Raw genomic sequence first — 10181 nt, 5'->3', positions numbered from 1 at the left:
CCCTTCCCCTCCCCCTCCCCCCTCCCCCTCTTCCTTGGGCAAGCTGGAGAAAGGCAGTGGAGGAGTGGGCAGAGTGGGTGCCAGAAAGGCAAAAGCAATTTTACCCATAGCCCAGCAAAGGTGACCGTGGCCTACTCTGGCTGCACTCTCCCAGGGAGAGCTGTGGGCCCAGGAAGCCCATACCTGCCCCTAAGAGGAAGAGAAAATTTGCGACCAACAAGGCCAGCAGCCCAGCATGGCTCAAATCCATTATAGCTCTCAGCGCATTTCACCCTCACAAGACACGTATGAGTAAGTAGATGGCAATTTTATAGAAGCTGAGAGACCAGAATTCACTTGCCCAAGTTCCCATGGCGAGTCAGTATGGAGCAGGAATGCCAACTCAGGGCCAGGTGGGTTTCCATCTGTTCTGCTTTCACCACTTTTCCCTCAGTCTTGGCAAGTCACTTAGCTGTTGACTTTGAGTCTGGACATTCCTGCCTCAACTGTGGCCCTGGTGCTTGTGGCTGCCACACTACTTCTGGAGCCCCTGATGTTGGCTGCATTACCTGTCTTAACAATATCAGTGCCCTGACCACCAGTTTATATATGACCTTCCAGATTTTTGACGCAGACAGAGTGCATCTTCCAATACTCTGTCCTGGGAGAGTCACCTTGTTTGGCCTCTTCAGTCCTTGACACCTTCCTGGGGGTGAGTGTCAGAGCTTTCCTGTGAGCATGTTCCTGGAACAGAGGATGGATCCCTTAGAAAGACGGGGTTAGGGGTTTGGGGAAAAGAGGATGTATCTAGAAAACTGGTAGTGTGTCTATCTAGCCCTTCTGTGAGACCTCAAGTGTTTGGAGAAAAAAAATGCTAGAATCTTATATGTATAATATCATGTGATCCTTATGACTGCTCTTTGTGAAAGGGAGATAGGGGCATATACACCCATTTTACAGATTGCAGAGAAAGAACAAATGTTTGTCCAAGGCCTCACAGATAACTGGAGGGATTTGAAACCAAACCTGTCTGATGCTAAGACTGTTTCCACTGAGAGATGTCGTTTCCATAGATGGAAACTTTACTAGGTGAATAACCAATATTTACCTAGAACAGTTTGTACCAACCATATTTATTAGGCGATGAAAGAAAGGGTATTTTGTCTTTGAGTTCTTCTAAAATAACGATTCTTGGTTTGCCTACATTTTTCTCTAATTAAAAAAAAAACAGGCTTAGCGATGTGAATGCTAAGAATGTGAATGTGTGGTGCAGGCTCATCGAATCCCCTGACTGTACCCTGCAGGTAAGGAGACATTTACTTGGGGTGACAGGCTTGGCTGTCTCAGGCTGTGTGGGGAGAGGGGGGTGGCCAAGGAGAAGAGTAAAGTAAGGGAGGGAAATGACCGGCCCTCATTCATTTCATCCTGGGACCCTGAAGAAGTCTGCATCGCTCTGCTGTGGAGACCCCTGGAGTTGTCTGGCATCTTCGCGTTCAAGTCTTGTTCTTAAACCATCCTTTTGAATAATGTAAGTTCCCCTGTACTCTGTTGCTCAGGTAGCACAAGGTTGGGCTCTGTTGCTTGTAATCTGTCTTAGTTCAGGCTGCTAAAACAAAACACTGCAGACTGAGTGGCTTAAAGCAACAGAAATTTTCTCTCACAGTTCTGGAGGCTGGAAGTCCAAGATCAAGGCGTCAGCATGGTTGTGTTCTGGTGAACAGAACCTTCCCGGCTCATAGCCAGCACCTTCTCACTGTGTCCTCATGTGGTAGAAGGGGCGAGGCAGCTTTCTGAAGTCTCCTTTATCAGGGCACTAATCCCATTCACAAGGGCTCCATCCCATGATCTAAGCCTCTCCTAAAGGCCCCACCTCCTAATACCATAACACTGGGCGTTAGGAATTGAATACATCAACTTTGGGGGGACACAAACATTCAGACCATAGTACAACAAAAAAATCCATTAACTCTCTCTCTCTCTAAAGGCAGAATCTATAGGAATTGAGATTCAGACTCTGGAGTCAGAATAACATGTTTGAATTCCAGCTTTGTTACACACCATCTGTGTGACCTTGGCCAACTTACTTAACTTCTCTGTGCCACAATTTCCAGAGGGGGATGGGAAAAGCTAAATAATAGCATTGACCTCATTAAGTGGTTGTGAGGATTCAATGAAATAAAATTTCAGGCAATGACTACAGCCCCTGGCACACCATAGATGGTGGTTCTTGCTGGCATTGTTCACTGTAGTGAACATATATGATTCATTCGTCCTTCCCCAGAGACCAGCAGTTAGCTCTATATTTCTGTGGGTTCCTGGGCTGCATACAACACTGAGCTCCCCTTTCCTGTGTCATATGTGGGTAGGGTCCATTACATACACTACTGTGTGATTCTTCTGATGTAGACAGATAGCAAGAGTGGTAGAGTTGAGATTTCCTAAGAATTAAGAAAAGATGCTGCAAGCTCAAAGGCCGATGAGGCCAGGGGGAAATGCAGGTGAGAGAAGTAAGCTTGGTAGGAGAAATGATAACCCAATGCAATGACAAATGGAAACTTAATCTGGGCATTAGTCAGGAAGATGATAAGGAGGGGTGGGGACTAGGGCAAACAAGGAGCAGCTCAGTCCAAGCCCATTGCTTGCTGTATTGTAAGGAGAGCCTGCTGGTGTAAGAATGGGGCCCAGTGTTGCCAGATCCTTGCTTAAGAAAATCTAGAAACATGTTACAAAAAGAAAAAGGAAATGCAATCTACTGTGCTAGGCAGAATATAATCAACTACTCTTAAGACAGTGAGATTACCCTGAAAACTTGGGTGGGCCCACAGGGGTCCTTACAACTGGAAGAGGGAGGCAGAAGAGGAAAGAATCAGTGGGACATGTGATTATAGGAGAAAGACACAGAGAGATGAGGAAATGGAGGAAGGTAACCACAAACCAAGGAATGTGAGTGGCCTCTAGCTACAGGGAAAGGTGAGGAAAAGAATTCTCTCCTAGACCCTTCAAGAAGGAACAAAACCCCAAAGTTTAGCCCAGTGAGACCTATGTCAGACTTTCAACCTCAAGACTGTAAGATAATGAATTTATGTTGTTTTGAGTCACTACATTTGTGGTAATTTGTTATCGCAGCAGTAGAAAACTAATACATCAACTAACTTAAAAAAAAAAAAAACATGTGGGCCCAGCAAATCACACCTGGCATCTGTTCCTGCGAGCCACTTCTGATTTAGAATCACTGAATGACATAGAGTTCATTGGAATAACCCTTTGGCCTAATCATTGCCCAGAGGTGCCCCAGATCGCACAGCTGTGACTCACACTAGGGATGCTGATTCTTAGGGCAGACTCATGTCACTACCCGGGGCATTGGCGGAAAGCAAACGGAGGTGAGCTTATGTCTGTGAAGTCCCGGCCGTCGTGACATTCACATCATGTGCGCCGTGCCTTACGTAAATACACCTGTACGTGGCTGGGAAGAGAGCAAGAAATAACAGTTTCAATGGTGTGGGTCACTTGGCCTACTGATCTCTTTAAGAAAACAAATGAATGGACCAGGGTGAGCTCACAAAGTCTGACTACAGTCTCTGTCTTCAGAACACGAATCCTGTCTAAGAAAAGACTTCCTTCTAGACACAGGGCATTGTGAGGGGCCCTTCCCCTGTCACTGCTGTCAACGTGGCTACGACTTCCCAGACTAATATTCCTGTGTCACAAGCCAGTCACATTTTATTCTTTTCGTGTGTGTGTGCGTGTAATTTCTGAGGCACCAATCCATTTCCCCGGAAAGATCTGCACTGAGTGGCAGCATGAATGACCGTGTGTTCATTCAGCAGCAGCAGCATCTATGGCACTGGTTTTCTAAGCTCTGGGTCCTGTGATGCTTTACACTCAGAGGACACCTATCAGGGCTGTGGAATGTCTAAAGTTGAACCTCTGGAAAATGGAACCAGAGACTGGTCATTCTAGAGCAATAAAGTCCCCCAAAGTGGCCGCCCGTGGGTGTCTTTTAGCTATGTGGGTAATCTGCTTGGACCACAGTGCTTCTCCCCACTGCCCCACTCCCAGAAAAGGACTTTGAATACTTTTACCTGGGACATGTTCTCTTCAGTCTGCTGTAGCCCCCAATCCTCCCCCTTTATCTTATACCGTCACCCTTCACTCATTCACATTCCCGCCAAGCCCCCAAAAGAGTTTGAGTTTGGGACAGTTGACGCTTATCCAAGTCCCACATTCAATTCAATTCACTTATTTATTCATCCAAGAAATATTTACTGAGCACCTACTACATGCCAAAATGTTCTAGGTAATGGGGATTCACCAGAGAACAAAGTCTTTAGTCTTATGGGGCCTTATAATGAAAATAGCAATGGCAAGATGGTGATGATGATGATGATGATGGTAATTAACAAGCACTGAGTATTTACTTTGTGCCAGGCTATGTTCTAAGCCATATATATATATATATATTTGCTCAGTGCATATGTGTATATATATATGTGTATATATATATATATATATATATATATATATGTTTATTTCCTCCTCACAACAGCCCTATAAACTATTTCCCTCACTATAAGATAAGGAAACTGAGGCACAGAGAAATTCCCTGCGTATGTGGGAGATAAACATTAACAAGGAACAAATAAGAGACTCTAGGGTTCTACTCTCCAATATGGTAGCCACTAGCCACATCTGGCTGTTTAAATTAAAAGTAATTAACATGAAACGAAATAAAATTAAAATTTCAGTTCCTCAGCTACATGCATTTCAAGCACTCAATAGTCACCTGTGGCCAGTGGCTACCATTTTGGACACAGAGCATTTTCCATCATTGCCAAGCTCTTTTGGGCAGTGCTAGTCTAGAGTATCGTCATCAGTAATGGAAGCTCCAGGGACTGAATCTTCTCTGACACTCACCAGTTGGGAGACCTTGAACAAATGTCTCAAGCTCTCTGAATCTCAGGCTATTGATCTATAAAATGTAGTTAGTAATAACACCATTCTCAAGGAGTTTGGGGGAATATGAATTATTTCTTGACTGTTTAGAACACCGTTCAGCACATAGTAAATATCTGATCCATTATAGCTATTATTATAAATATATAAAATGATGGGAGGGAGTGATAAATATTATGAAGACAAATAAAGCAGAGACAGGGGACAGAAGATGAGGGGCACTTGCAAGGTCAGTCAAGGAGGTCCTCCTGAGAAGGTGGCATCTGCGTGAAGTCAGGAAGCCAGACTTGGGTAACCAGGAAGGACACCCAGGTAGAGGCTGTGGATGAAGACTGTGAGGCTGCAACTTGCTTGGTGTGGTCCAGAAACAGCATCATGGCAGAGAAGCTGGGAAGGAGTGAGCCAGCGAGAGAGGAGAGAGAGCAGGGCTCGGGAGATACCGAAGGACCATGGGGAGAACTTTGGCGCTTGTTCTGAGAGTGGTAGGGGCACCCAGTGGGTTTGGAGCAGGGAAGGGATGGGATCTGACTTTTATTTTAAAAAGTCACCCTAGCCATGTATGGAGGGAGGGCCAAGGGGGCAGGAGTAGAGGCAGGCAGCTGGTGGCACGGAAAAGAGTGAAGATGAGAGGGTTTCATATTCAGAGCAGCCCTTCACACCGCTGTCCCCTCTGTCTGAACCTTTGCCCTGATGTTCTCCTGGCTCGCTCCCTCACCTCCTCAGCTCTTGACTCAGAAGAGCCTTCTTGTCCCCTTTTCCCCACCCCTTTTACTCCTTCCCACTTATCCTGATCTAAGATACAGCATATTTTCTTGGTTTTGTTCACTATGGAAAGAAAACACGAGGGTGGGGATTTTTATCAGCTTTGCTCATTACTCAATCCCCAGCACCTAAGCAGTACCCAGCACAAACTAAGTGCTTGAGAAATATCATTGATATTTGAAATATCATTGAAATATCATTGAATGACTGAACCGGTGAATGAATTATAGAGAGAAGGAGGAGTGATAACTGAGAAAACTGAAGCCCAGAGAGGGAAAGTCACTGGCCTAAATCCACAGAGCAGTCGAGGGCAGAGCTGGTACTGGAACCCAGGCCTCCCAACCCTGGTCCTGTCCTGTCCCTGCTCCCCCACCACCTCATGTAAGTTTTTCCTTTATTCTTGGAGCTCTCAATAAACATTTTTCTCTCCATGTTTAGTTGTCACTTTTCTCTTGAACCAGCTGTGTCTTGACTCCCTTTCTCCATATTTTCCAGAATATATTCTCCTGTTCAGCTGAACTCTCACTTTTTCTGCAAGCCTGACCCAACTGCAATACCCAGATTGTCATCTGCATCACATGAAAGAGACGAAACAGGAAGCCATGATGCCCAATCTGGTTTCCCTGCCAGGGCAGTCTGCCCAGGAAGATGCAGAGACACTGCCCCATGGCAGGGGGTGGAGGTGCTGAGCTGAGCTGAGCATATTCTCCCCCCAGACCTACAGCTGCTGAGCAAAAATGGAGGTCTTGCCGTTTGCTCTGGTACAACGAGCCCAGGGATCGCCCCGAGAAACCTCATTCAATTTGCCCTCACGGGCAGAGTCCCGACAGCTCAGCCTTCCCTTCCCTTCCCTCTGTGTGATGGCAGAGAGGTCCTCAGAGCTGGTCACTCCATCATGCCCCTTCCCGCTTCCCCTTCCTGACCCATGCAGGAGGGAGGTAATTCTCCAGCTCGTCTGATGGCAATTCTGAACTCTTGTTCTATCCCACCTCTGGTAAAACAGCAAAATTCTCTGTTTTATTATTTATCATAATATTAAAAATTAAAAGTTACACTTTAGAACCCTTATTCTATATTAGGCACTTTGCAAATCCACAATCCTTGCATAGCCCATCTTACAAACGAAGACTCAAACGTTACCCCGTGGGTAAGTGGTGGAGTTGGGCTCAGTCCTCGGGTCTGTCTGTGTCTGAATCTGGAGCTTGTTTTCTTCCCTGAGACACAATCGCCTTTCACTCATTCGGCAATTTTTTATCAAACCATGCTATGTGCCAGGCACTCTTCTAAGCATCAGGTTATGATGATCAACAAGACAAGGTCCAGCCCTGGAAGAACAAGTGGGAGAGAAAACAATGAACACGAAGCAAACAGTGAACCCAGAGGTCACGTTCAATAGGTGTATTGGCCATGGACACATTGAAACAAGCCCGTGTGAGAGAACAAGCACAGGACACGGGCTTCTCGGTTTGGTGGCTGGGGGAGGTTCCTTCATGCTGATGGATGCCAAAGACAGCAGGAAGGAGACACTTTACCAGAAGGCCATGGTCCACCTCGGGAGGGGGCCACGGATTGAGGCAAGGTGTCAGGAGGTTGTGGGGGGTGCATGGCTGACCTTGGGGAAATTCATGGGGTGGTGTGTCTCTATTTAACCACTAGCCACGTAGGGGCATCTTTGTTCTTCACCTCCAGCCGTGTTGATTAAGTGGTGTATACCATTTCCCCTGTTAGGTTTAATGTCAAACATCTCTTCCTCTGTCCTGGTCCCTCTCTCCTCTTCATGCCCGGCTGGGTCCCCTAATGGGTTTTTCTCCTCCTGACACCAAAGGCTGAGGAACCTTAAAGCCACCATCACAAGGGAAGAAGCTGCAGCAGCAACAGCTACCTCGAGCTCCCCCTGGTGGCCTTTCTGCAAGCTGCATATCCCTCGCGCTCCGCGGCTCCTTGAGCCGCTGGCTCCCTGCCCTCTCGGTCCAGACCCCTTTACCGGAGACTTGGTCAGACCTGATGCCAGGCGCCCTCCCCCAACACCCCCATGCTTATCACCCCTCCTGGCTCTTCTTAGCTCTTGTCTGGTCACCTGACAAGGCGTCTAGAGCCCCATGATTAGACTCAGAGCCCCCAGACCCCACTTACCCGGAAAGTGACTGCAGAATCACTTCAGATGACTCGATGCAGATCGAGAACATTATCCTGTCCCTTCTAGGAGCATGTGTAAACGACCCGCTCCCTAATTCCCTTCCCTATCGATGCTGAGCATCACCTCCTTGGGAAAACTTCCCTGAGCCTCCAAATGTGGGTCAGGGTCCCTCTGCCGTGCTTCCAGCGGGTGCCGCACCTACCCCTCATGTAGCCCCACCCAGGAGTGGCCACCCGACCCCTCATCTCTCCCACTGGAAGGGGGTCTCCTTGAGGGCAGGTCAACACAATATCTCTAGGAGTGACAGGGTTCTTGGCACAGGTGAGCCTTATGAGGCCCAACTGACCCGAGTCTGAGGCTGCTGCAGCCCTGCTGTCCGGACCCTGGGAAACCAGAGCATGCGATTGTTTCCGTTTCTAACTGTCCAGGATGTGGGAATCCTTCCAGACGGTAGTGCCACTTCAGCTTCCTCTTTGGTTTCTCTTAAAAAGTACAACTGGGGGATGTGTAGGCTCAGCCAGGGTTGGAAGGTCAGAAGCACATAAGTCGAGAGTACCCTCTGATCACAAGCAGGGAGCTGAGACTTTCTGTGACATAACTGAAAGGGCATATGGGGATTTTTGTATCTCCAGGAAGACTCCGAGACACCCCTGTTTAGAATGCAGTGACTCCTTAGATTCCATACATATGTGTTAGCATACGGTATTTGTTTTTCTCTTTCTGGCTTACTTCACTCTGTATGACAGACTCTAGGTCCATCCACCTCACTACAAATATCTCAATTTCGTTTCTTTTTATGGCTGAGTAATATTCCATTGTATATATGTGCCACATCTTCTTTATCCACTCATCCAACATATATATGGAATCTAAGAAAAAAAAAAAAGGTCATGAAGAACCTAGGATTAAGACGGGAATAAAGACACAGACCTACTAGAGAATAGACTTGAGGATATGGGGAGGGGGAAGGGTAAGCTGTGACAAAGTGAGAGAGTGGCGTGGACATATGTACACTACCAAATGTAAAATAGATAGCTAGTGGGAAGCAGCCGCATAGCACAGGGAGATCAGCTCGGTGCTTTGTGACCACCTAGAGGAGTGGGATAGGGAGGGTGGGAGGGAGACGCAAGAGGGAAGAGATATGGGAACACGTGTATATGTATAACTGATTCACTTTGTTATAAAGCAGAAACGAACACACGATTGTAAAGCAATTATACTCCAATAAAGATGTTAAAAAAGAATGCAGTGACTCCCCGGCGCTGTCTAGGGTGCTGAGCTGGTCAGACGGCAGAGATCTGGAAGATACCCAGAGGGGGCGGGGGTGGGGATGGGGAAAATGGCGTCACGCCCTTGCAGCCCCCAAATCCCTTCAAGTTGTCTGCTACCCTCATATTTTATACTGTTTGAACAAAGTTTTGATTTTTTTCTTCCTACAAAGGTAAAACAGGCATTATGGAAACTTTAATAAAATATAAGCAAGAAACAAGAATAATAAAAAGTAAACGCTTCAAATTTACTGTTTCCTTTTTAAAAAGGAAATTAAAAAATTTTTTTTCCTTTTGCACTGTCAAAATAGGATCACATTCTTCTTACAATTCTTCACAACCTCTTTTTTTTAAAATATATGCAACATATTGTGAACAGTTTTCCATGTGGCTGAATGTCATTCTGGAGCAGCTTTTTAGATGGCTATAGGGCACCCTGTAGTACGCAGGTACTAGAATTTATTTCAAAAACTCCCTACGGTTGGATATTTCGGTGGGTTCCCAATTTCACTACTGTAAACAACTCAGAAATGAGCCTTCTTTTATCCATGATTATGTCTAGGATAAGTTGTTAGATGTAGACTTGCTGGTCAAGGATATGAACTTTTATAATTTTCCTACATCTCACCCTGCTCTTTTCTATGTATAAGTGTATCAGATCATCACATTGTGCACCTTAAACTTAATACACTTTGATATGTCAATTATATCTCAATAAAGCTGGAAAAATAAATTATTATTTTTTTTAAAAAAAGAAAGAAAATCGTCAGATAATTCCTGATTGAGGGACACTCCACAAAGTACCAGATCATTATTCCTCAAACTGTCAAGGTGATCAAAAACAGGGGGAGTCTAAGAAATCATCACAACCATGAGGAACTTAAGGAGAGAGGACAGTAAGATGCAATGTGGTGTCCTGAATGGGAGCCTAGAACAGAAAAAGGACATTAGGCAGAAAAGTAAGGAAACCTGAAAACTGTGTGGACTTCAGCTAATAATAATACATCAATATTAGCTCTTTAATGGGAATTCCCTGGAGGTCCAATGGTTAGGACTCCTTGCTTTCACTGCCAAGGGCC

Source organism: Aethalodelphis obliquidens, unplaced genomic scaffold (assembly GCF_003676395.1).
Source record: "Aethalodelphis obliquidens isolate GAN/ISIS:26980383/991018 unplaced genomic scaffold, ASM367639v1 scaffold52, whole genome shotgun sequence".
Taxonomy (NCBI): domain Eukaryota; kingdom Metazoa; phylum Chordata; class Mammalia; order Artiodactyla; family Delphinidae; genus Aethalodelphis; species Aethalodelphis obliquidens.
Note: the sequence above shows the minus strand (reverse complement) of the source record.